The sequence below is a fragment of the Anolis sagrei genome, chromosome 7, assembly GCF_037176765.1.
Source record: "Anolis sagrei isolate rAnoSag1 chromosome 7, rAnoSag1.mat, whole genome shotgun sequence".
In the NCBI taxonomy this organism is placed as follows: domain Eukaryota; kingdom Metazoa; phylum Chordata; class Lepidosauria; order Squamata; family Dactyloidae; genus Anolis; species Anolis sagrei.
In genome coordinates this window covers 26,665,027-26,689,792 of record NC_090027.1, presented here as the reverse complement: position 1 = coordinate 26,689,792, position 24,766 = coordinate 26,665,027, and the positions used below count along the sequence as shown (strand labels likewise).

Below are 24,766 nucleotides of genomic sequence, written 5' to 3'. Positions count from 1 at the left end.
AATGATTTCTGACCTGGAGACCTAAACTGACAACTTTGAAGACAAACAAAAACCAGGATGGCTCTGTCTGTCAGTCCCGTTTCATCTCTGTGCTGCTTACTGACATTTACACGCATGCATGGGGGAAATTCTGCATCAGTGCTCCAACCCTCTCCAACACTCTCCTAGCTGGCTGGCCGGCTGCCTGGAGACTTCTTGCATTGTGAAATAGCAAGAATGGTGTCGTGATCCTAAACTTGTTGGCTAGATGGTGCCCATTTGTGGTGCATGGCGGAAGAACAAGCCACCATTGGGAACATAGTAATGGTGTTTCACTAGGGAATAGCATACACTGAAAGCCTTGATAAAAATAGCATTTATCCTCCTTCAAAAGATTTCTTATGAAAAAGAGTACACCACTCCTAATGATCATACACAGACATTTCCAAAAAAGAGCCCCTGGTGGCACAATGGGTTAAACCCTTGTGCCAACAGGTCAGAGGTTCGAATAGGGGGAAAGCACAGATAGCTCCCTCTGTCAGCTCCAGCTTCCCACAAGGATGGTAAGACATCAAAATATGCAGGCATCCCCTGAGCAACATCCTAGCAGATGGCCAATTCTCTCACACCAGGGACCACTTGCAGTTTCTCAAGTTGCTCCTGACACGAAAAAAAAAACAACCCAAAATAGAGTTAGCACAGAACAACATACATCCAGAATTATGTTGGTAAGGGTATACATTGCATAATTTTGGACATGATGACTCTAAGTTAAATCTATTTGTTCAGAAGGGTTTATTTTTGTTTTCCTTTGAAACTACAGAATGTGACTTGTCATTGGAATTCTATGGCTGAATGGGTATTGAATCTTGATGTCCAGATTTCAGTCCAACACTGATACTACTATACTGCACTGGCTCTCATTTTCAGAATACCCTCCAACATTTCACAGTTGAAAACCAGGGCTATTAGCTAGATCAGGGGTTGTCAAACTAAGGCCCGGGGGGCGGATACGGCCCTCCAAGGTCATTTATCCGGCCCTGGCTCAGGGTCAACCTAAATCTGAAACGACTTGAAAGCACACAACAACAATAACCCTATCTCATCTGCCAAAAATAGGCCCACACTTCCCATTGAAATACTAATAAGCTTATATTAAAATTGTTCTTCATTTTAATTATTGTATTGTTTTAAAGTGTTTTTTGCACTGAAAATAAGATATGTGCCGTGTGCATAGGCATTCATTCATGTTATTTCCAAATTATAATCCGGCCCTTGAATAGTTTGAGGGACTGTGACCTGGCCCTCTGTTTAAAAAGTTTGTGGACCCCTGAGCTAGATAATACTAGAGAGACTTAAGAGTAGTTATTAATGAGGAAGAACAGATAAGACGGGAGAGGCGGCATCACTTTGCTTTTGCCTGAGCCTACTACCAAGTCAAAAGTCCAACCCCTCCTCTCTTTTGCTCACTGATTTAATTGACAAGGACAAAGGGAGAAAGTGGGTTGAGAACAGATAAATTACGCCATTTTAAAAGTAGATTTTTTTTAAAAAATGTGTTTTGTAGAGGATTAATTAGGATTGTCCTTGACAAACTGAAACAGCTGGAGGATATACAGTACTAGAGATTGCCCCATAGGTTTTAGCAGATAGCTAAGGAGAGATTTCAAACTGTATGGATGATGCATGATTTTGGTCAGAGTCTTGCCAGTCATTAGAAAAAAACAGAATGAAATTGAGGTTTAGAGAATTTCCCATTGTTATAGTTTTACCAAGTAGTTTTTACCTCTCTGCCAGTGAAAAAGTCATTTAGATTCTGGACTTAATGGCCATAATCTTCTCCCTTCAGATGATAACGTGTATCACTTCATTTGCTCTTTGTATTTGGCCGATGCTTATGTGTTCAACAAACTATCTTTGCCAACATAACTTCTGGTGAAGGACTCTAAGAACCAGATTCAAGCAAAATCTGAAAAGTCGTGGTGTACTTTGCCTATCCCTGCAGTAGCAACACAATTCAGAAACATGCAGGAAGAGAAGAAAAAGAGTGAGGGAGGAGAAAACCCCCTCTTTGTGAAATTCTGGTGACACAACCTTTGTATTTTCTGTAGTCTTTCTGCATTGTACTTTTGAGTGAAACCCTGCATTATTTTGGGGTTTCCATCTAGTAAATATCTGATAACATGAACATATTGACTTTGTACAGGGTAAGGCAGCATAACTTCCTTTTTTCAAAACGTAATAAAACCATTGTATGAATCAGATTTTTTTATATAATGTAGATGCATACTTAAAGTTTCGTTTTATGTAGTTTTGAAGATCAAATTAGGTAAGTGACGTCCCCCATTCTCCATTCTCCATACACTGAGAAAGCCGATTTCTGGCGTTTGTCATGACTCTTGCCAGCATAGCAGGCGTTATGTTGGCAATTTCTTCCTGGATGTTGGTCTTCAAATCTTGCAGGTTCCTTGGACAATTCACATAAACATGGGATTTTTTAAAGAAAAAACCATAGAAAAAAATCACAAGGGGCCCAATCTGGAGAGCGGGCCGGCCACTCCAAATCCGCTCGAAAAGTAGGCCTCAACGGCAAAAGCACGCTCCTCACTGTTCCAACCATGATGGCGACTGAACTGTGTCAGGACAAAACTTTATACTCCTGCCTCTCAAACGAGACCACTAGCGCTCTGCTATGTCTTCAACCAACTGAATGGTGCGCATTTTAAAAAAGGAAGTTATGCTTCCTCACCCTGTATAAAATGCAACAAAACTGCAGTGGTCATTCCCCTAATATGTCAGTGCATGCGTTGGTGGGGCAGACGGAGTTGGATTCTTAAATTCAGCCCAGCCATAGTTGCTATCTGGGCACTACACATGTTCACATGTTACTTTTCTTAGCTCCTGGCCTTTCCACCTGCCACCAGAACATGATTTTCTATGACATTTTACCCAAGCTGTGTCTGTCTGATTTCTAGTTTATTGCTTGTCAAAGAATAACCCTATATTTTGCCCAGCAGGATGTGATGTTAAGGACAGCGGTTGACAATGGTTTAAAACTCTGGGCGAGGAGTTCCCCCTCCCCACAATGCTTTCCAGAATAAATTCCCTTCACCCATATGTCCAGCCTTCATTATCCCTCTGATATGCACAATCTCTGTCTGAGAGTGTTTGACAAGTTCAGTGGCTGAACAGATGATCGCTTAGAAAAGGGGATGGGAATTATTTCTTCACTGTCAACAATCCCTTCTCTCTGAAAACATACTGTATTTATTGAAATTACATCCATAAAGCTGGTGGTATCCGAGGAGAGAAGCTTTGCTAAGAACTTTTTAAGCAAATGTTATTAGATATGACCCCTTCATTATGAATGGCTTTATATACCTTGTGATTGCTCTAGTAAAAAGACCTATTTTCCCAGCTGTAATATCTTGGCTTGCTATTTATCTGATGGGACCTTAGGGTGACAATGATATTCAACAGCTCATTTTAACCAAAAGTGCAAAATCAAATAATATGTCCCAAGCCGGGGAGGGCGTAAGGACAACAAGATAAAATGGCCATAAAAAGCTGCCCTTTTTACCTTCAGTGTTGTTTTAAGCTATTATCGTTCATGAGGCAATAGAAGCAAAAAATGCATCATCTTGATGCCATGTCCTCTAGGCAATGTCTGATACTCTACTATTTTTTGTTTCCAATTTGTAAGAATTGTTTTTTCTGATCAAAAAGCAATATCAGAAAGCTTTTATAGGCTTTTGAAAACTTACCAGTGTGAGTATTCAGTGGTAAGTTGAATACTGACAATGGCTGTCCTTAACAACACATCCCTCTGGGCAAAACAGTGGATAGTGGGTGGTGAAGAAAGCATTTAGGAAAACAATAGACTCTGTGGACACTTGATTACTAAAAATACAAATAAATGGGTCTTGGAGCAAATAAGTTTGAACTTTCTCTAGAAGCCAAGATGATGGGGCTGAGATTGCCATTCTTTGACCCTATCATGAGAAGACATGACTCACTACAAGACTCACTACATACTTGGTAAGTATGTAGTGACTCACTACATACTTGGTAAGATAGAAGGTAATCAGAAAAGAGGAAGTCTATGTTCCAGGTTGGGAATAAGTTGGGAATAAGTTTGGTTGTGGATATTGGCGCCCACTGGCTCCTGATAAGTTTCCGGGCCCAATTCAAAGTGTAGATTACCTATACGCTTTGGGTCCAACCTATCTTCGAAACTGAATCTCCTTCTACAACAGTGGTTCTCAACCTGGGGTCCCCAGATGTTTTTGGCCTACAATTACCAGAAATCCCAGCCAGTTTAGCAGCCATTAGGATTTCTGGAAGTTGAAGACCAAAAACATCTGGGGACCCCAAGTTGAGAACCACTGTTCTACAAACTGGAGTGAGCACTAGTTCTTCTGGGAGGCCCTTCTTTCTGTCCCGCAACCATCTCAAGCACGGTTGGTGGAGACAAGAGAGAGGACCTTCCCGGTAGTTGTTCCTTGGCTTGGGAATACCCGCCCTAAGGAAATTAGATTAGCCCCCTCCCTTCAGGCCTTCTGGGTGAGTCTAAAAACATGGCTCTTCAGGCAGGCCTTTGATCCTGAGTAATCCATGGCCAATGTAATGAATCATTGATAATACTGGCCTGCACTTTGATTGATTGTTATGACAGATAACTGGGTGGCAGGTTCCACTGTGTTTTAGGAATTTTATGGTTTTCAAATTTTTGTGATTTTATATCATGAAATTTGTATACATTGTTGATTGTATTTGTGTCATTATGTTTGTGCTTATGTATTGTTGTCTGCATGTGGCACTTGGAGTTCTTCTGTGAGCCACCCTGAGTCCCTTTGGGGAGATGGTAGTGGGCAGGCATGTAGCCGGGGGGGGGGGGGGCTTGGGGGCTTCAGCCCCCCCCCTTGAAATTCTCATGGTGGTCTGCGAGAAGGCCTTACTGGTACATTATTTAAACTGTTATGTTTATTCATATCGTGATCTGATCACCATGCTCAATATATCCCATATGCATGGGGCTATTGGGGTAACGATACAAAAGGTTTGCTAGGGTAGACCCTCTTTCACTCAGACTCAGCTCCCCCCCCCCCCTCGAAACAAAATCCTGGCTACGGGCCTGGTAGTGGGGTACAAATAAAGATTATTATAATATTATTGTTGTTGTTGTTTGTTTGGGATATGGTTGCTTATATTATGTTTATTTATGAATTGGATCTGGCATTGAATGTTTGCCATCTTTTGTTGTGAATCCACTCTAAGTACTCTTGGGGAGAGAGGGCGGAATATAAAGTTTTATCATATATTATTATTGATAGCCTCAGCCATTGAAGCCAGACCTATGTAAGATGTGAGCAGGGCAACTTATAAAAGGGTACTGAAGGTCTCTCTTTCATAAGTTGAAGCTGATTCAAAAACCATTAATAGCATCAACAAATGCAGATAGAAAATGCCTAGTTACAAGTCAGATACAAAACTGGCCCCTTTCCATTTCAAAGGCAGACCTGGAATCAGACATCTTGCTGACTGAGTTAAAGCACAAGGTCCCATAAACCATGATTGAATCATAATTCAATTTTGGAAATAGGTCACAGTCTCCAACCAGCAGATCAGTTTGGGGCAAACAAAATTGATTGTGTGGCACATGTTTCCAGAGCTATGTGGTGATTTTAACCCTCATTCTATGGAGTTCCAGTCCAACACTTAAAGAGCTACAATACTATGGGTCTCTAACCAGCTAGATAAGTATTAAAGCAATGAAAATGGATTAGCAAAGAGAGAGAAAACTGCAGAAGCAATGTTAGCCACAGTGGGTGGGATCCTCATGTCTTTCTCAACTTCCTGTTTCTTTTGCAATCAGTGCTTTAGACCTTAATCTTTAATTAAACATTCTACAGACGTTTAACAGTAATAAGTGGCATAGAAATGGCCTCCTTAGAAAGTATGTAACTGTATCGCCTTCTTTCTTAGCTCCAAGCGTGTGAAAGTTTAAACCTTCTTAGCAAGTGCTAATTGCAAAAGGGACTTTGTGTTGCTTCTCCACTCACCAACCTTATTTGCAAATGCATAGTGTAAGCTTGTCAGGCTTTGAGATGGTTTCTTAAACCAACATTATAATGCTTTAAACGAAAAAATGTATTTATAGAAGAGGAGGGAGGCCCATACTGCCTTTATTCTGTGTATGGTAATTAGTCTGTCCAGGGAATAACTGCTCACAGAGCTTATCTGTTACACACAAAGCTTTGCGCCATGTGACACTTGATACTCCTTTTTGTTCCCTTTTTCATGAAGCAATCTTATCATCACCTACATCAGCGTTTGTTAACCTGGGGGTCGGGACCCCTGGGGGGTGGGTCACAAGGATGTGTCAGAAGGGTCGCCAAAGAACATCAGAAAATACAGTATTTACTGTTGGTCATGGGGGTTCTGTGTGGGAAGTTTGACCCAGTTCTATCATTGGTGGGATTCAGAATTCAGATTGTAGGTGAACTATACATCCCAGAAACTACAACTTCCAAATGTCAAGGTATATTTTCCCCAAACTCCACTAGTGTTCACATTTGGGCATATTGAGTATTCATGCCAAGATTGGTCCAGATCCATGATTGTTTGAGTCCACAGTGCTCTCTGGATGTAGATGAAGTACAACTCCAAAACTCAAGGTCAGTTCACACCAAACCCTTCCAGTATTTTCTGTTGGTCATGGGAGTTCTGTGTACCAAGATTAGTTCATTTCCATCATTGGTGGAGTTCAGAATGCTCTTTGATAGTAGGTGAACTATAAATCTGAGCAACTACAATTCCTTAATGACAAAATTAATTCCCCAACCCCACTAGTATTCAAATTTAGGCATATAGGGTATTTGTGCCAAATTTGGTCCAGTGAATGAAAATACATCCTTCATATCAGATACTTATATTGCAATTCATAACAGTAGCAAAATACAATTATGTAATAGTAACAAAAATAATTTTATGGCTGGGGGTCACCACAACATGAGGAACTGTATTGAGGGGTCATGGCATTAGGAAGGTTGAGAAACACTGGTCTACATACTTATCTGTAACTGCTTCATATTGCTTTGTTCTGGATAAGTGTGAATGCAAAACAACTGGTGAGTTGGCTAGTAACAAGTGTATGACAGTATGGAGCTAGAAAAAAAGGGTCCCCACATCTTCTAGAGTGTTATTCCCATTTCCACTATATAAAAATGTACTGATGGTCCATTTCACTTTTATTTTAAAAATCTCAATTTTCCTCTGTTGATTTCTTTGTGTAGACATTGACAGATTTTAGTAAAATTACATCAAAATATTCTCTCTTATCTTTAACTGTATGTGATGACAAAATCCTATAAGTGCACATCAAATTTAAATAAATAGAGAGGGAATTTGCATAGTAGTGGTGGACAGTCACCCCAGTAACATCAGAAAAAGGGATGTCGTTTCCCTAATACTTCCTGCCCCATCTCTCCTGAACTTGTATCTCTGTTACAAGTATAACATTGAGAGGAAGACCTCTCAACCCAACTTTTTCTTAAGAACAGGAAAAGCGAATGTTCAACATTCTCAAAAGCTGCTTCGTGCTGCCTTTAGAAGTCGCAAAAGGCCCTTTCCCCCCTTCTAAAGCATATGTGAAGATGATTTCTCCTTTGTCAGCTTTTCTCTTGCAGCAGCTGAAAAGTGACTTTGAAAGGAATATTAAATAGAATTCGGGAAGCAAGTGTTGCGTATGTGGGGGCAGCTCCCCCACCACCCGTTAGGCCTGCTTGTCCCATATTCTGTTCCTTAAGGCTTTCTCCATTGATTCCTCCCATCTCTTCCCCCCTTTTATTTTGAACTGTGACAACTTCCCAGAATAATTAGTGTTTAAGAATGGCATTCTTTGATTCGCCTTCCCAGCCTACTTTGAAAGTCTATTGTTCCTTTTCCCTCTGCAAAAAGTTTTCTTGTGGGGCTTGGCATCCCTCCGGTTTTATAATCAATACACGGCCTGAACCCATTGCAACACATTTCCATCACTTCATTACATTGAGATCATTACAGAAAACATTTCTCCAAGATCACTGTGCATTAGGCTTTAGAGTTTGAGTTTAGAAGAATGCCTGGGCTTTCCTGAAAGCATCATAAATAAAATTTTCTTTCTTCATAAGCTTAATTAATCTATACACATAATTAAAGACAAAATATGTATATGTGTGTGTGGCTGGAGTGTCCATTTATGCAGATAAGCTCCTGCCTCCACAAACACCTGTATCTCCCACTACTTAGGAGACACCAATGGCCCTCCCTCCAATGACATTGCAGGTTATAGTAACCACCATAAACATGTCCAAGAGCCCTGCCAATGTCCTCCACAAACACAATACTGCCCACCACCCAAGTGAAGGCTTTCATACGAGGACAATTTCATCCTAGATTTTATGTGTTTTCTCCACCACAGGCATCCCAGACTTTCTTACTCTCTCTCATGACCCTGCCAACTGCCTCTCCCTTAACTCTTTCCTATTCTTTTCTATGGCACACAGAAGACAGAGGAATTAATTAGCAACTGAACATACTAGAGAGGTTTGGGGAGAATTCACCATGATTTATATGAGTTGGGGGTATTGGGATGTATGGTTCACCTGAATCTAAAAGCACTCTGAACTCCACCAATGATGGACCTGGAACTAACTTGGTACACAGAACCCCCATCACCAACAAAAAAAATACTGGAGGTCTTTGGAGGGACTTATCGTAGTTGTAGTTCACCTACATCCAGAGCACACCGTGAACTCAAACAATGATGAATCTGGGCCAAACTTGGCATGCATATCTGACATTCCCAAGTTTGAATACTGGTGGGTTTTGAGGGGAATTGGCCTGGATGTTTCAGGGGAAATTGGCCTGGACAGCACCATGAGATGCAGAGCCAACCTTAAGAAATGGGGATACAAAGTAGAGTCCGCAACATGCAAGTGTGGAGAAGAGCAAACCACAGACCAACTATTGCAATGCAGTCTGAGCCCTGCCACATGCACAATGGAGGACCTCCGTATAGCAACACGAGATTCACTCCAAGTGGCCAGCTACTGGTCAAAGGACATTTAATATATGGAGTTTTCAAACTTTGATATTTTTGTTTGATTTCAAATTACATTACAATTGTACCCTTGGTTTGCTCCTGATACGATAAATAAATCAACCAATATGTACACTATGGTATTTCCTGATAAATTGAATAACTCAGAATTGCTTCCTCTTTCTCTCTCTCTCTCTGTGTTTTTAAAAGAAGACTCCTTTCCTCTCCATGTCACATAGATTATAGCCACAAAGTGTACAGTAGAGAATGGGGGGGGGGGGGGGGAGGTGTCTCAAACTAAACCTTCTTTTATTGTCCTAGGCACATTTTGGTATTTGGCATAAGCCGTATGCTCTTCTGAAAGAAGAAGAAGGGAAAAAAACATTTGCAAGATAAGTAAAGGAAAAAATGTAATCCCTGGGTGGAATGAAGGGTGCTTTGAAATGAATGGGGATAATCCTTTTTGTTGTCTGTTACAAATGCACTTTATTTCAGCATTATCTGAGCAATAGAACACACTGTTCACTGAATTTGTTGCACCGGGGTTTTTTTTTCCCCCTTTGCCATTTAAAAAAAACGCACATAATATAATAGTGTTATAGCCTTGTGTGAACTCTTTGAACGTGTAATGCTGAGCAGGGTTCTTCAATGTTTGTTGTATCTTTTTGAAAAAAACAAACAAACTACATTTAGAGGTTTACTTAATACCTGTGTTCCCACTGTCAGCAGAATAATCTATTTGCCGTAGAAGTGACAGAGATTGCTGACTGCTTTAATGGATTGGGAGGAGAAATTCTAATATTCGGAAGGAGGGCTGGAGCTGGTTTTGGATGTGAGTGTCTCCAACATTTTACGCATGAAAACTATGTGACCAAGCAAGAACAGACTGTGGTCAAGGCACCAAAAGGTATGCAGAGGAAGTGTTGCAGCACTTTGCTTATCCTGAGACCACAAGAAGGGCAAGATTCCACTCTTATCCTTCCCTTCCTGCTTAGTTAATTCAAAGCATACAAATACTGCATTCTGAACTCACTTCAGCAATGGAAGTAAAATGAGGATAAATGAAAACAGTGGGAGGAAGAAAGAGCAACCAGGGCATTCTAATAGCAACTTAGGATGTGGGTTGACAGAGGAGTCATTGGGACATTTTAAAGCACTTGAAAAGATGGGACATTTCAAAATAGCACTCCCTTCTAAATCATGACAATTGGAATATAAGACATGTCCATTTTGCATAACTATGGCACTTTGACCTCACTTGAATTGCCGTGGTTCTCTCCCATGCAAGCCTGGAATTAATAGTTTGGCGATTACTTTATTATTTTCTAATTAGAGAGCTCCATTGCATAATTTTAACTTACAGCAGAAAATTTTGAGCAGATTACCAAACAACAAATCAATATCATGCATGATGAGACCATGGCACTAAAGCAGGATCAAAGTTATTAATTATGCACCTTTAGTTTGATGAAGCAGCCAGAAATATTTCTACATCTCACTCTTTCACAACTTTATAAAAACATAAAGACCTGATACAGAGAAAATGGAAAACCTCACTATAGTGACCAGTGGCCAGAAAGGCTTTTATCAGTGTAAAAATGAAGATAATCAAACTATGGCAATGGATCCAAACTTACATTCCTAGATGGTGGAATGTAACTTACATTCCTAGATAGAGTGGAATGTCCATTACGACCTAGTCAACAAAGCCAGTAGCTAGGGATGTGGAGTAGCTGAAGAAAACTATGTCCATGTTGAACTGGTCATGTCTCAGATCTTTATGGCACATTTAGAGGTTAGCGGATAGTAGGCAAATCCCACATTCCTCTCACCCAAATTAACAAATTTGGTCTTGACCACATCACAAGCAGTACTTCAGTATCAGAAGGAAACAAAATATATGCGTCACTATTTTTGCTTGTTGAAAATTTATAAGGGAATGCGCAGATATGCATTCTTAATTGGAGTGAACTCATAACCAGGTGAAAACTGAGTCTAACCAAGTAACATTAGATTGTGGTTATGATGCCAAAAATTAGGAAGAACCAGCAAGCTAGGAGAGGCTGCAGCAGTTGCTTTTGTCTGGACCTACTGGGAAGAGGGAAAACTCTGCCTCCTGCCACCTTCTCCTCCCATTGAGTTGATTGAGTGCAAACTAGTTTTGCACTTTGAACTCAGTTTGTAACAACTGAAGTAGGATGAAGACAAAAGGGAAAGAGAGAAATAGGATATTTTAAAAGCAACAGAAACAACTGGGTTACCGAGAATGAATCTGAACTGTCTCTGCTAAATTGATTTTGTAAACTCATTGAGTCTACACACAGGTAAATTGCATTCATTACATAGGTCTTGTTCAGGCTAGCAAGAAGATCCAGATTACTGCCTTCTAGGAGTCAGATGGAGATTTAGTTTGAAAGTCAATCCTTTTAAACAAAGTTACCATGCACAGAAAATAGGCTTTGTCACCATCATGGGGGCCGGCTTGGAGTTGCAATTAATTGGAATATTTATATGTTGCTTCCTGGCCACACAGAATTCACTAACAATTTCAACAAAGTGTCCACTGATAAATGCTAATGACCGCCATGGGAAAACATACGATACTCTGCTGCATATCAAATGTGTTCATTAGTGTTAAGGCTATTCTGCTGAAGACAAAACTGACCTTGCTATCATCGGAAGCTTGAAATGTTATGACTTAAAAGTTTAGCAGGACTTGCATTACAATGTAAAACTAATTAGCCCTGTGTCGGCTAATTGCTACATAATGCTGAGGTATTGTATATAAAATAAATGCATGATTAATACCAGGCCCCAGTATGAAGGAAATGGAATGTACTAGACTCATGGCAGCCAGAGTGGTAATTTACTCGCTGTAGTGGGTTCTTAAAAATGTATCAGCATGCATATGGATGTTGAACAGCATTTTCTTTCACAACCTTTGACAGTTAGTTTCCCTAGAGTCCTTTGTACACATCAGACAATGGCAGACATAATCTGAACACACAGATCCATAGGCCAATACAGGATTGTTCAGATGAAACAAAATACAACACAACATGGCACAACAGTGGAGATGTACCTATCCAGCAAAAATGAGACTGGGGTAGATTGTCTCTCCTTGAAGTCTTCACACTATACAGTTATGACAATATGACTCTACTAACTGCTATGACAACATCCTATAGATGTGTCAGATAGTTAGTGGCACACAGAATTCTCAACCTGAGATAATAATAGCAATTTTAATGATGATGAGGAGTGGCTTAAGGAGCTGGGCATATTTAGCCTGAAGAAGAGAAGGCTGAGAGGAGACATGCTGGCCATGTATAAATATGTGAGAGGAAGCCACAGGGAGGAGGGAGTCTGCTTCCCTGGAGACTAGGACGCGAAAAAATGGCTTCAAACTACAAGAAAGGAGATTCCATCTGAACATGAGGAAGAACTTCCTGACTGTGAGAGCCGTTCAGCAGTGGAACTCTCTGCCCCGGAGTGTGGTGGAGGCTCCTGCTTTGGAAGCTTTTAAACAGAGGCTGGATGGCCATCTGTCAGGGGTGATTTGAATGCAATATTCCTGCTTCTTGGCAGGGGGTTGGACTGGATGGCCCATGAGGTCTCTTCCAACTCTTTGATTCTACGATTCTAAGATGATGATGATGACAAGGACAATAGTAACAACAGCAACTGCCTCTCCTTGCAGCTTGAGATCTTGAGAGTGCAACTAAACAACCAAGGATATAATAGGATGTTGCTGTTACATTTAAAGTGGAATTAAAAGGCTCCCATGTGGGCAATTCACCTTTAAAATAAGTTGACAGGGCCCTTTACTGTTGAATGTCAATAAATAACAATTTTTGTATAAACAAATGGAAATTAGTAACTTCTTATTGTGCTTTTGGAGGAGCACAGGGGCATTTTTTACAATCTCTGAAACCCATTGGGACCCCAAACCTCTAGCACAGTGGTTCTCAACCTGTGGGTCCCCAGATGTTTCGGCCTTCAACTTCCAGAAATCCTAACAGCTGGTAAACTGGCTGGTATTTCTGGGAGTTGTAGGTCAAAATACGTGAGGACCCACAGGTTGAGAAGCACTGCTCTAGCATTTACCCACCCCAATTTAACCTAAATTTATGTGTAGAGATCTGGTTAAGACTCATTGCCTCAACAATGTTTGAGCCCATCTGGGAGATCTTGTCCCCAATGTAAGGCAAGAGCTCTCAAAAAATGTTCTTATTACTTGATATTTCTTCAAGTTTCTGTCAAGTTTGCACATTAGACTAATGCTGCTTCCTTAAAGTTAATAACACATTGAATGCTAATGGTTCTTATTGAACAAATGGACTTGGTGAGCTGTTCTGGGGCTCCAGATATCCACTTGGCTATTACGGCACTTCCTTTCTGTATTAGCACTCTCCTTTTGTGTGTGTGTGTGTGTGTATTACATTTAGTGTTGTAATGCATTCCACATACAGAAGTGGTCCAATGCAAATAAAGTGGGGGGGGGGGGGGGGATGAGGAAAGATAAAAGAAAAAGGAGAGTAAAACAAGTGAGATTTCATTCAGCACAATCAGTTATTTACAGTGTACACCCGGAGTAGCATATGTATCCTAAGTTGAAGCAAAGAAAAGACAGAATGAAACAGAATGGCAAACAAATGAAAACAAGAATTAGCACAAAGACCAAAGTGCTCTATCAGACGCAATAAATGCACAAGTTATAAATATTGCAAGAGATGATTTTTAAATGCCTTTGCTTTCCTTTTGTGGCTTTTCTCCTTCCAACTGTCTCTTGTCTCTTTCACTAACAAGGGTTTGGGGGAAAACTGAGGTGCTGATAATTAAAGCTAAATCTTTGTTCCATGCCTTCTCTGTAGCTGAAGGAAGTTGTTATCAGAGTCACACAGCAATATTTTTGATTTTATAGATTATTATTTTGTTGATATCTCAAGGAAAGCTCCAGCACAGGCAAAGATGGCAAGGCAAGCTATTTTATCACAGTGCTTCATAATGTGTGGTACCGAGGGGAATCTTCTTAGATGTTTCCACAGTGGCTTCAAAACACGTGCGGCGTTAAACGCGGAAACTAGATACTGAATTAATGAAGGTAGCTTCAAAGATTCCTCCTCCCTTCCCCGAGCCGGAGATCTGAAGGCGATCTCGAAGTGGGTGACAAGCCTTTGAAAATTATGCAGAGCAAACAATAAACCTCATTAAATAGAAGTCAGCAAAATCATCTTGGAAATCCAATAAAGGAGGAGTTGGAGGCAAGACACAGAGACAGAAGTTGGGGAAGTGCCTCTTGTTTGCTGCTTTCCCTAGATAAGATAAAATACTAAGCATAATCTCCAGTCAATAGAATCCCAGTTGTCATAGAGTGCTGAGTGCCTTCATTCAGAAGATCTCTTATCATTGATGGTACAAAATCTGTTTGCAGATCACACCAATACTCTGTTAAATTTAATAACAGTGGCAAGTAATTTGCCTGGTAGGGTTGTGAACTGGGGTAAACCTTGATCCATTTCATGTCCCGACTTTCAGTGGGGGACCTGATTTGGTTTTTTGGGAGCCTACTGAAATTGAGAGGGCAAATACCTATTTTCGCTATGGGGTAACAAGAGATTTCCATTGGCCCATTATGTGGGGGGAGGGGGCTTCCCAGACTCCCCTTCCCATCATTTTAAGCATTGAAGCTGTTTTACTCTAGAGCAGTGGTTCTCAACCTGGGGTCCCCAGATGTTTTTGGCCTTGAACTCCTAGAAATCCTAACAGCTGGGATTTCTGGGGGTTGTACGCCAAAAACATCTGGGGACCCCAGGTTGAGAACCACTGCTCTAGAGGAAAGGTGCTCAGCTGCAGGCAGGCATGCACTTTAAGGAGGCTTCTTATCTGTTTCTTACTCTAGAGGAGGCACTCAGTTGCAGGCTGGCACATATGCTTTCATGGCCTGCCCTGCTCATCATATGCACTTTCCAAGACAAGGAGGCAAGTTCTCCTACTTCAGAGGAGGCACTTGGCTGCAGGCAGCCGTGCGCACTTTTTGGGCCTGCACACCACAACTGTACTTTCTTTCCAAGGCAAAGAGGCAAATTCTCATTCTTACTCTAGAGGAGGTGCTCAGCAGCAGGCAGCCATGTATGCTTCCTGGGCCTGCATGTACATGCTCACGAAAAACAGATGAGGAGCTGGAATCGGCCCCCACTTGTTTTTGTGTTGAGCTGATTTTTGTACCAGGAGGGGCCTTCCTGTTATGTACTCCCAAAGGTAACCAAAGTAACAAAGAATGGATGATCCGAAGGAAAACTGTTCCGCGCACAACCCTAGTGCCTGGGTGCATCAGAATTGCGAAAGGGAAGTTAATTAACAGGTCCCCATATTTTGGTGTACAATATCTGATTTTAATTGAAGTTTGTCCTTGATTATATTGTGTCCCCCTACTGGTGAGAAAAGCGGTATATAAATGTAATAAATAAATAGTTAAGTTCAACTTTTGCATGTGGGACAGGCTTATCTGTCACAATTAGCAGGTCAACTAATAGTAGCAGTTAACAGTCAGATGCAATGAATGTAATAAGTAAACAAAGAGACCTTACTTTGAGCAATCAAAGAGTGACTGTGTTAAACCCCAAGCCCCATCTATGGAGTAACTGGACAACCTCAAAGCTTGGACCAAAAGCACTCCCAATTCTGGGATGTTAAACAGACAATCCCATGCAAATTTATCCGGAAGTAAATCCCTTGAATCATTGTGGAACTTTTCTTTAAATCATCATAGACAGGATTGCACTGAAGACATGTCACAGCATCTTTGAAAAGTATTTCCAAATGTATAGCATGAATATGCAGTTGCCATATGCATGTTTTGTTAAAACCGCACCACCCCCTTTTTTTAAATGACCTTCCTTTCCCAAGATCCCTTTACATATAAATTTTCAGTTGCAGCCAATATAGAAGCTGTCTCCATCCCCTGCTTTTTGGTCTGTTTCTGAGATGTAAGCAAATGGTTCCTTACAAGCAATATTTGTTAGAGATTTTTGCCGTTTGGTCTCATTTTTTAAAACTAATTTTATTCTTCCCGTTTGTGGGCAATTTATGCAGCAAATGCAATTATTGAAGATGAACGCCTGTGACAGCTGAAGGCTAAAAGTGCCACTTTCTTGGAAGCAAAAGGGAAAGAGAGATGGGATACTAGAGAGAGAATATTAAAAATATAATCTCTCTACAATACTTCTCAGAGAAGATATGTACACCTTCATAAAAATGTAATTTAATTTTCCCAATGTGGTGCAAAAGGGAAATCTAATTATCCTCTTCTAAATTGCTTTCTTAATTTCTTAAATCTTCACTCTTTGTTTGTTTTTTCCCTCCAGCTCTGCTCCAAGTATGTAATAGCAGCTACTTCCATGTGTGGGTCAGTGATAAAACCACCTGAAATGGAGGCCCTTTTGATCCAGGATGTCAAAGCCCTAATTCACCATGGGCTTCTTTTGTCTCTCTTTAGCACTTAGAGGGACTCAGTTGGGTAGAAAAGGAACTTGATTTGAGTATGTTCTCAGCTTCAGGCAATGTGGCAGTTGATTTAAACATCATTCCATTTTCCTGCAGATTTTAGCTTAAAAGCAGAATAGAAATTCCAGAATACTATTAATCTTCAGCAGCTTCATTTCCCCCTATCCGGTTTCTTTCACTGTATTTTCTCCTATGACAGTTTCCTTAACATCTTTTCCAGTTTTGAACACAGGCAGGCAGCATCAGGTATGGATGCAACAAGTAGCTGAAACACCAAGAGATTAGGGAATATGAGGGAAGGAGTAATAGTGCCAAGAGTTGTGTTGTGCAGACAGTGCTTTCCTCTTTAGCATTTCCCTGATCCCTCAACTGGGAGATACATCCGCTACTAGCTTATTTTTATTCATCGTGTCATCAGCAACCAGACATTTGTATAACATTTTTAACAAAAACAAACAAACAGACAAACAAAACACAGAAATTGCAAGCTTGGTAGTTGATTAAATGTCCTTTGACCAGTATCTGGCCACTTGGAGTGCCTCTGGTGTTGCCACAAGGAGGTCCTCCATTGTGCATGTGGCAGGGCTCAAGTTGCATTGCAGCAGGTGGTCTGTAGTTTGCTCTTCTCCACACTCGCATGTCGTGGATTCCACTTTGTAGCCCAATTTCTTAAGGTTGGCTCTGCATCTCATGGTGCCAGAGCACAGTCTGTTCAGCACCTTCCAAGTAGCCCAGTTTTCTGTCTCTCATTTGGTATCAGCCATTGATTGAGGTTCTGGGTTTGAGCCTGCCACTTTTGGACTCTCTCTTGCTGGGGTGTTCCAGCAAGTGTCTCTGTAGATCTTAGGAAACTATTTCTTGATTTAAGTCATTGACGTGCTGGCTGATACCCAAACAAGGGATGGGCTGGAGATGTCACTGCCTTGCTACTACCTGTAACATTTGGAATACATATTGCAATGGCAAACAACCTGTAGTCCTCCATATATTGTGGGTCTGCAACTCATATCAGTCAGAATAATCAATGCTAAGAGTTTATCAAAGATGAAGTATGTCCACATCTTAGAGGGCACATGGTTGTTCACCACTATATAATGTGCACAGCCTGATAGCCTAATGAGTTTTGTTGTTCAACTACTCGTTCACTGCTTTCTTTCACAGGACTTCTCTCTTCTGAATTCACTGCTTCCTTGAATCCAAATTCCTATATTTGATTATTGCATTTTAAAGTCAAGATGAATTGATCCTGTTTAATTGCTCTATTTCTATGCTACTATACGTTCTATTCACCTTACTGATCAGCCTATCCTTTACCTAGTTTCGCATATTGGCCCCCTCCCACTCCCAAAAAAAATGAGTCTGTTGTTGCTTATGATGTTTGCTTATTATTGTTTATGCTGTTTATGCTATTTTAATAAGTTATTGTTCTGTTTTCAATTGTATGTTGCCTTGGGCTTGATCCCATTTAAGCCATCCCGAGTCCCCTTGGGGAGATGGAGTCAGGGTAGAAAAATAAAGTTCTTCTTCTTCTTGTTCACAGCCCAGAGGAAAACCCACTGCTCACTATGTGCATTTGAATGTGAACTTCAGGAATGGGGACTCGGGGCATTTAGATGTTGTTGATCTGCAGCTTCCATCTGTTTCACTCAATTATGATAGGAGTTATAGTCCAAGAAGTCCCAGGGAGCCACAAGTTGCTCAGCCTGGTATGCTTTACTGAGAATTGAAGTAAGCACTTTCTTACTTTACTCTTGAGTTGCAGGAGACTGGCTCAAACGTTGACCACTATCATCAAACTTAAGGGGTGGAAGGGGATACTTACTATAGGACCCCCAGGACCTACTTCAGGGTGCAAAAACTGACAACAATAATGATAATGATGATCAATTTATTTCTTACTCACCTCGCTGCCTCATGGCTCAAGGTGGATTGTTTTATATTGTTTATTTAAAAAACCCTAGAATTATCTGAAAGGCTACAAAACAATTTTAATACTTTCATTCCACTTCAACTGCTATTGTTCCATCTTGTGGAAACCTGGAATTGGTAGGGAGAGGCATTTAACTTCCTAGCCAAAGACTTCTAGTACCTCACCAAACCACACGTTCCATAGGATGGAGCCATAACTATAACTATAATGGGCTGAAGGCACCAGATCCTCTCTGATTTTGGAAGCTATGCAGGTTGGTTAATACTGCCAAATAATACAAGGTGCTGTAGGTTACATTTTAAGAGACAGAACTAACAAAACAATCACTGAGTATTATTTGTCCTAGAAAATCCTATGAAATTCAGAGGGTATCCACAAAGTGACAGGTGGCTTGAAAGCAGGTATGCACACATCTTTATGAATGGGACCCTGGTTTTCTTCCGAGGAGGAGAGATTATGGAGGAATAGAGGGAGTGATGTAAAATACTTGTTTTTGAAGTTTTCAGTTTTCTTTTTTCTCCAGCAGGGAGCATTGGGGTGAAGTAAGGAGGGTTTGAGACCTGCAAAAATATCCTTGAGGCCCCATTAAGCAGATGAATTGCACTTTGCCCACTCTCATCTTATGCTGTGTTTTGGGGCATTTTTTTAACCAGCTCTTATCAGCAGACAAATTGAAGAAACCAACCTGATTTAGAAATATTCATTTCTTTGCAGGCATTTTTTCACTTGGTTTTTCCTCCTTGAAAGAGGGGAGGCCTGGAGCAGATATGCCAGTGGTGTCTACAAGAAGTATATAAATGAAAACAGGTTCTAGTCTAATGCAGTACAATGACAGCGTTAAAAGAGTTGGACAGAAATATTCTAGGCATTTCTGAGGAATAATCACCCAACCAGGCCAGTTTCTGCCACCTACCCATCCATGTGTGGCATCTGCTTATATATGCATGTTTTCACACAACGCACTTGATTGTGCCTGGCAAATGAATTTTCCAGCCCAAAAGAGTTCCAACAATACCACCACCTGAGCTTTGCATTTTAATATCCAGCCTGCTTTTGGTTCTGGGCATGGAAATGAACACATCTAATGAAGTGGCTTTAAAATAGAATGAAACGTGGGGGGGAAACGCATATGTCCCCTTCCTCCCTGCAAGCCTTTCATTTTAGTCCCCGATACCCAGCGGTGTAAAAGCGCTGTGAATTCCTCCCACTAACATCTGCAATCCAGACCTGCTCTGTACAGGTCAAGGACTAAACTGTTTCTAAGTATACGGGACTGAGCTGTCAGTTGATTACAAAGCTTGGCTGCAAAGCTGGGCTGTTCAATAATGCTCTAATTAACTACTGCAAACGGCAGAGGACCCAGCTAACTATAATTGAGAGATCAACAAAGGCTGTGATGGAGTTAGATGTGCATACTAATTACTGAATTATCTCACACCTGCTTTGGAGAGAGAGGATCTGAGAGGGAACACAAAATACGTAAAGAGAAGAGCCCTCCCCTTGAAGACACGTGAGATGGTGCCATGCACAGCCGGCACTTCCTGTGGGGTTTGAAGTTGGAGAAACTGAACTTTCTTTTTAGCACCTTCTGCCTTTGAGAAGCTCTTCCTGGGGTTCACACCATGAAGTAACATCCTTCTCCTGCCACCTTTTTTTCCTTTTCTGTCTCGACTGTCAAGCTGGGATGTTGATGTTCAGCTTGTGAAAAGCTATCAAACAGCAGCTACAAACATCAAATTGAGTTTTCCCATGATACTCATGAGGATCATGCGTCTTTTGGAATCAAGGCAAAATGGACTGTAAAATCTCATAACTATCTTTTCTGAAAACCAAAGCTTTCTTTCTCCTGTCCTTTCTTTTTTGCTTCAGGCTTCTCTCCTTTCAAAAAATAGATGGGTGGGTAAAGAAATAATAATAATAATAATAATAATAATAATAATAATAATAAACCTTTATTTATACCCCGCTACCATCTCCCGCAGGACTCGGTGCGGCTTACAAGAGCCCGAGCCCAAATACATCAGTAACAAAAAACGCAACAACAACAATACAACAATAAATAACTCATAGCAAAGCAAAACAAAAATCAAAAATCACTATGCATTTAAAAACCTGTGGCAGGGCCAAATGTAATAGTTAAAATTTTTAAAAAATGCTGGGCATGTCCAGGTGGAATAGGATGGATATTTTAGGGATAAGTGGGTGTGCAGACAATTCTAACTTTCTCGTAAAGTGCATTTGGAAAAAGGAAATTTCACTTAAACTTGAATAATAGGAGTGACTTTGCTAGCTCTCACCATTGGTGCAGCTATATTTCATTTTAGTTCCATGTTAAAAACCTTCCCATTTCCCTAAGCAAATTTTTGCAGGGACCACATGGGGAGTGCATAACTATTTCTGCTTTGTGTCTTCATGTAATGTATATATTTTATATTCCACTGATGTACACAGCTTTGAAGAAATTGGATCTAAGTAAGACATTGTGGCTGTTGTTATATGTCTTCTATTCTAACCCTATTATAGGGGATTTATTAATCGCAGGTTTCTCATTGCCTGAGAGAGGTGGAACTTGCCCTACATCATCTGTGAATGGGAAGAGCTTGGAACCAAGGGCGGTATATCTTGAGAGAAGATCTTGTCATATATGAGTAATCAAAATTTCTGAATGTAATATTGTTTGTTATGTCAACAAGTGCGTCCCAGAAGTGGCTCATAGTGGTGTCACTGAGTTTCAAAGCAATCTATCTCTGCAGTGCCTCTCTTCTGGATGAGTCCTTGATTTTCCTTTCATAGCGCATTTAGTTTCGAGAACCCACCTAGAAACTAGACATTATGGAAATAGGCTGCTTTGGAGACATCAATTTCCCCATGGGTGGTGACTTCTCTGCCCACTTCCCATTATTTTTACTCCTTCTATTGCTGCTTCTGCAGCCGTTGTTTCCAACTGCATAATTGCACTAGTTTCCAGGATCCTATCCATTATGCTTCCTGTGAATGGTGACCAGGTTGGTGCGGGGAGGAAACATTACTGCACAGCATGAAAGCTGGACTTAAATCAAATAGATGCCTTAGATGTAGTACTGTAATTGGCATCATCCCATACCATTAGCTTCATTCGAAATGATGATGGGATTTTCATTCCAGTGTGGAGGATCACAATTGGAGGGCTACACATTGTTAAACTATGGTTTAGTATTATGAAGGCAAATGCAATTTCCATCAGATAGGGACACAAATAACAGTTTAGAACCTTCTTCTTCTTTTTTGGTTTGATCACAACATATTGTGGCCAATAAGGTCTATAAACATTAGATACTCTTAACTGTGGCTTGTTGCCAAAGCCAACAGCAGTTTGGAGTACAAGAACTAGGCTTAATTGAGGTTAATCTTACAAAAGCAGAAACATCCCGTCTTCTCCTTGCAGCCACGCCAGATTAGGAGACAGGAAGGGAAGAACTCTCTGTGGCTTCATTGAAAAATACTAAAACTTTCATACTTTGTACAGGCTATAGTGAGTGATGGCGCTATATTAGTCCATTTACAATATTAGCCTGATGTTTAAAGAAACTATGCAAAGTGATGTGCTTACAATAGAGTTCAGCCCATTGGGTACCTTCTTTAAAAACCGGAATAAAAGAGCTGATTCTCTGCCCTGCTGCAATAAAAGCCTTTAGCCACAAATCACTATTGTGTACATGCAATACCAATATCTGTGAATGAGATTAGCACATATGCATGTTATATAGCCAAGTGATCCCAAGTTCATTGACATCCGTTATTTTCAGGACTCTCGGTGAAGATGAAATTATGAGTACTTCCTCTGCATATTTGAGTTCTGGGAGTGAAGTTCTCTGCCCTGACCTCTGTCTTTGAATGTTCTTACACAGTTGCCATGCATTTGTTGCCCTCTATGCCTTTGCTCTGTCCCTGCCATCACTGTGTTGCATCTATCTGTATCTTTAACCTCAGCACAGCAAGAAGACTTTTTCGCATTGTCCAGCGCCAGATTGGAGAAGTCCTCTTACTTTTTTGTCCCCCTCCTCACTCCTGTTTTTACTTACAGGGTGCCACTTGCCTCCTTTGACCAGAGCATTGAAATGGTTGGATGGAAGGGTGCCGCCTAAGCACAAAGTGTTACGTAAAAGTTTCTTAGATGTCTGCAAGGCTTCTGGGGGTATCTGATTAAACATACCTCTGTGTTTGCTCTTCCTTTCTTCAAGGCTTCCTGGAATCCATGCTTCTTTTATTTGCAGCCCATGCTGTGCCTGCTTTTTGTCTCCAGTGTTTTGTGTGTATGTTTGATCCTCTTCCCTCTCTTCTCTTTACCTCCTCCCCTCAAAAACCTCCATTCCCCTTCTCTATGGACTTGAACTTTTTTGATTAGTTTCTTTCATGAGCCATTCCCATTTCCAAACATGAAAGACCTGATCACAGCTGCACTTTGCCTCGTCTCTTAATATAGAGGCTAGAAGCTTCCCTCCGATCACACAGCCCCCTTTCCTTGTGTTGCTTGCTTTTGATGCTGCATGAATGCCATGAAACCAAACAGTTTAACTAGATGAGCAAAGTTTGGGATGCTGTATTATGTCTGATCTCAGGCCTTTTCTGTAAGAGAGCAATTTACCAGTATAAAGTAATTCGGTAGATCCTACTTAGGCCTACAAATCTAAAGAAAGCCTTGTGCACTTTCTTGGGAAAGTTTTCTGCATTAATTGGCTGACATTCTGTAAGTGACATACACATGTGTAATCCAACATACACTTGCATTTGTCCAATGTGCAATGACTAAAATTTCCCAAGGGCTCACTGTGATAACCTGACATCTATAGCAGGGCCATTGGAGTGTGGATGATGGAGAAGCATGTGCCTGTGCTCTCATAGCCATGGTGATATATTTCTCCTAGATCTCTAAAGGACCTCAGCAGACCTTAGCAAATGTCTTCAAAGTGGATCTGCCAAAGGGGGCATAGCCATATATTTCTCCAATCTACCTGTTTCAGTGGCTAAACCACGAATAATTGAATTATTATGCTACTTTTTCCAACACAGAATATCAGTTTGCTAAGAGCCATACATTGCATATACCAAGGAATAGCTTTCCACCAGGTTTCCGTGGTACCTTTCTAAAGGATGGTGGGAATGTATTTACCCCTTTCCTCCATTCATCAGCATTTCAATAAAGAATGTAATTGTTACAGTCATTTTGGACCATGACCTACCCGGTTCTCATGCCATGACTCAAACATGGACCCAAACACAATTTGAGTCCAAGTCACTAATATGACCAATGACATGATCCAATTTTCTATGTATCAAAAACAAAAATGCATAGCCTCTCCTATAGAGATCCCTTGTTGCTTTATCTCGGAGCTTGGACTGGAACTATTTTTTTTGGACTATTAACTGTTGGATTCCCCCAGCCGGCATGGGCAGTGATACTCCTTTGACAAAAAAAAAGTATTTCTCTATATGGATTCATTACCAACATGTCCAGCAATTGAGATCCCACCTAATTTGCTTATGAGCAAGATAATGTTTCTACTTGATGCAAACTGCTTGGATGCATTGAGTCATTCCCTCAGAAAATGAAATGGTAGTTAGGGATCAGATCCTCAGTCTGTCTCGACTGAGTTTTTTAACCTCCTCTCTTATACATGAAACCCATAGGAGATGCCATTGGCCACTTACTCTAGAGTGGATCTCAGGCGTAATGCACTAGAACAGGAGAAACTCTTTTTACACCAGTGGTTCTCAATCTGGGGTCCCCAGATGTTTTTGGCCTTCAACTCCCAGAAATCCTAACAGCTGGTAAACTGACTGGGATTTCTGGGAGTTGTAGGCCAAAAACATCTGGGGACCCCAGGTTGAGAACCACTGTTTTACACCATCCAATTTTTCTTGCCTGATTATAAATCTTCAACAGCTGGTTGCATTCAGATTTGATGTAATCTTTGGGTACTGTACTTGCAGGGCTGCTCTCCATGGTGCTAGAACCAAATCCTGGGCTTTGTCCCTATAGTGCTGACCATAGTACTAAAAGCAAAGTTGTTCTGTTTTGTACCTCTGCTTAAGAGACAACTCACAGAGAAGCCAACCAAATCTCTAGTAAAGCATGACAGATTGGTCTCCATCAGCACAGCATGTGGCAGGGTCTCGAATAATACCCTTTTGCCATGCGTGATACCAAATGAAGAAGCTTGTCATATCTGAAGGCTGTAGTTTCAGGCAGAATGACTTCCAAGATGTAGCAAAAGTGCCTGTTATAGTGAGAC

General features: G+C 40.8%; 1 protein-coding gene across 3 annotated transcripts in view; it reads left to right on the top strand.

Moving 5' to 3' along the window:
• The window catches only part of KIRREL3 (kirre like nephrin family adhesion molecule 3), a 952,985-nt gene that overhangs the window by 111,425 nt on the left and 816,794 nt on the right, over positions 1-24,766 (top strand). The gene's annotated exons all lie outside the window — the stretch shown is intronic.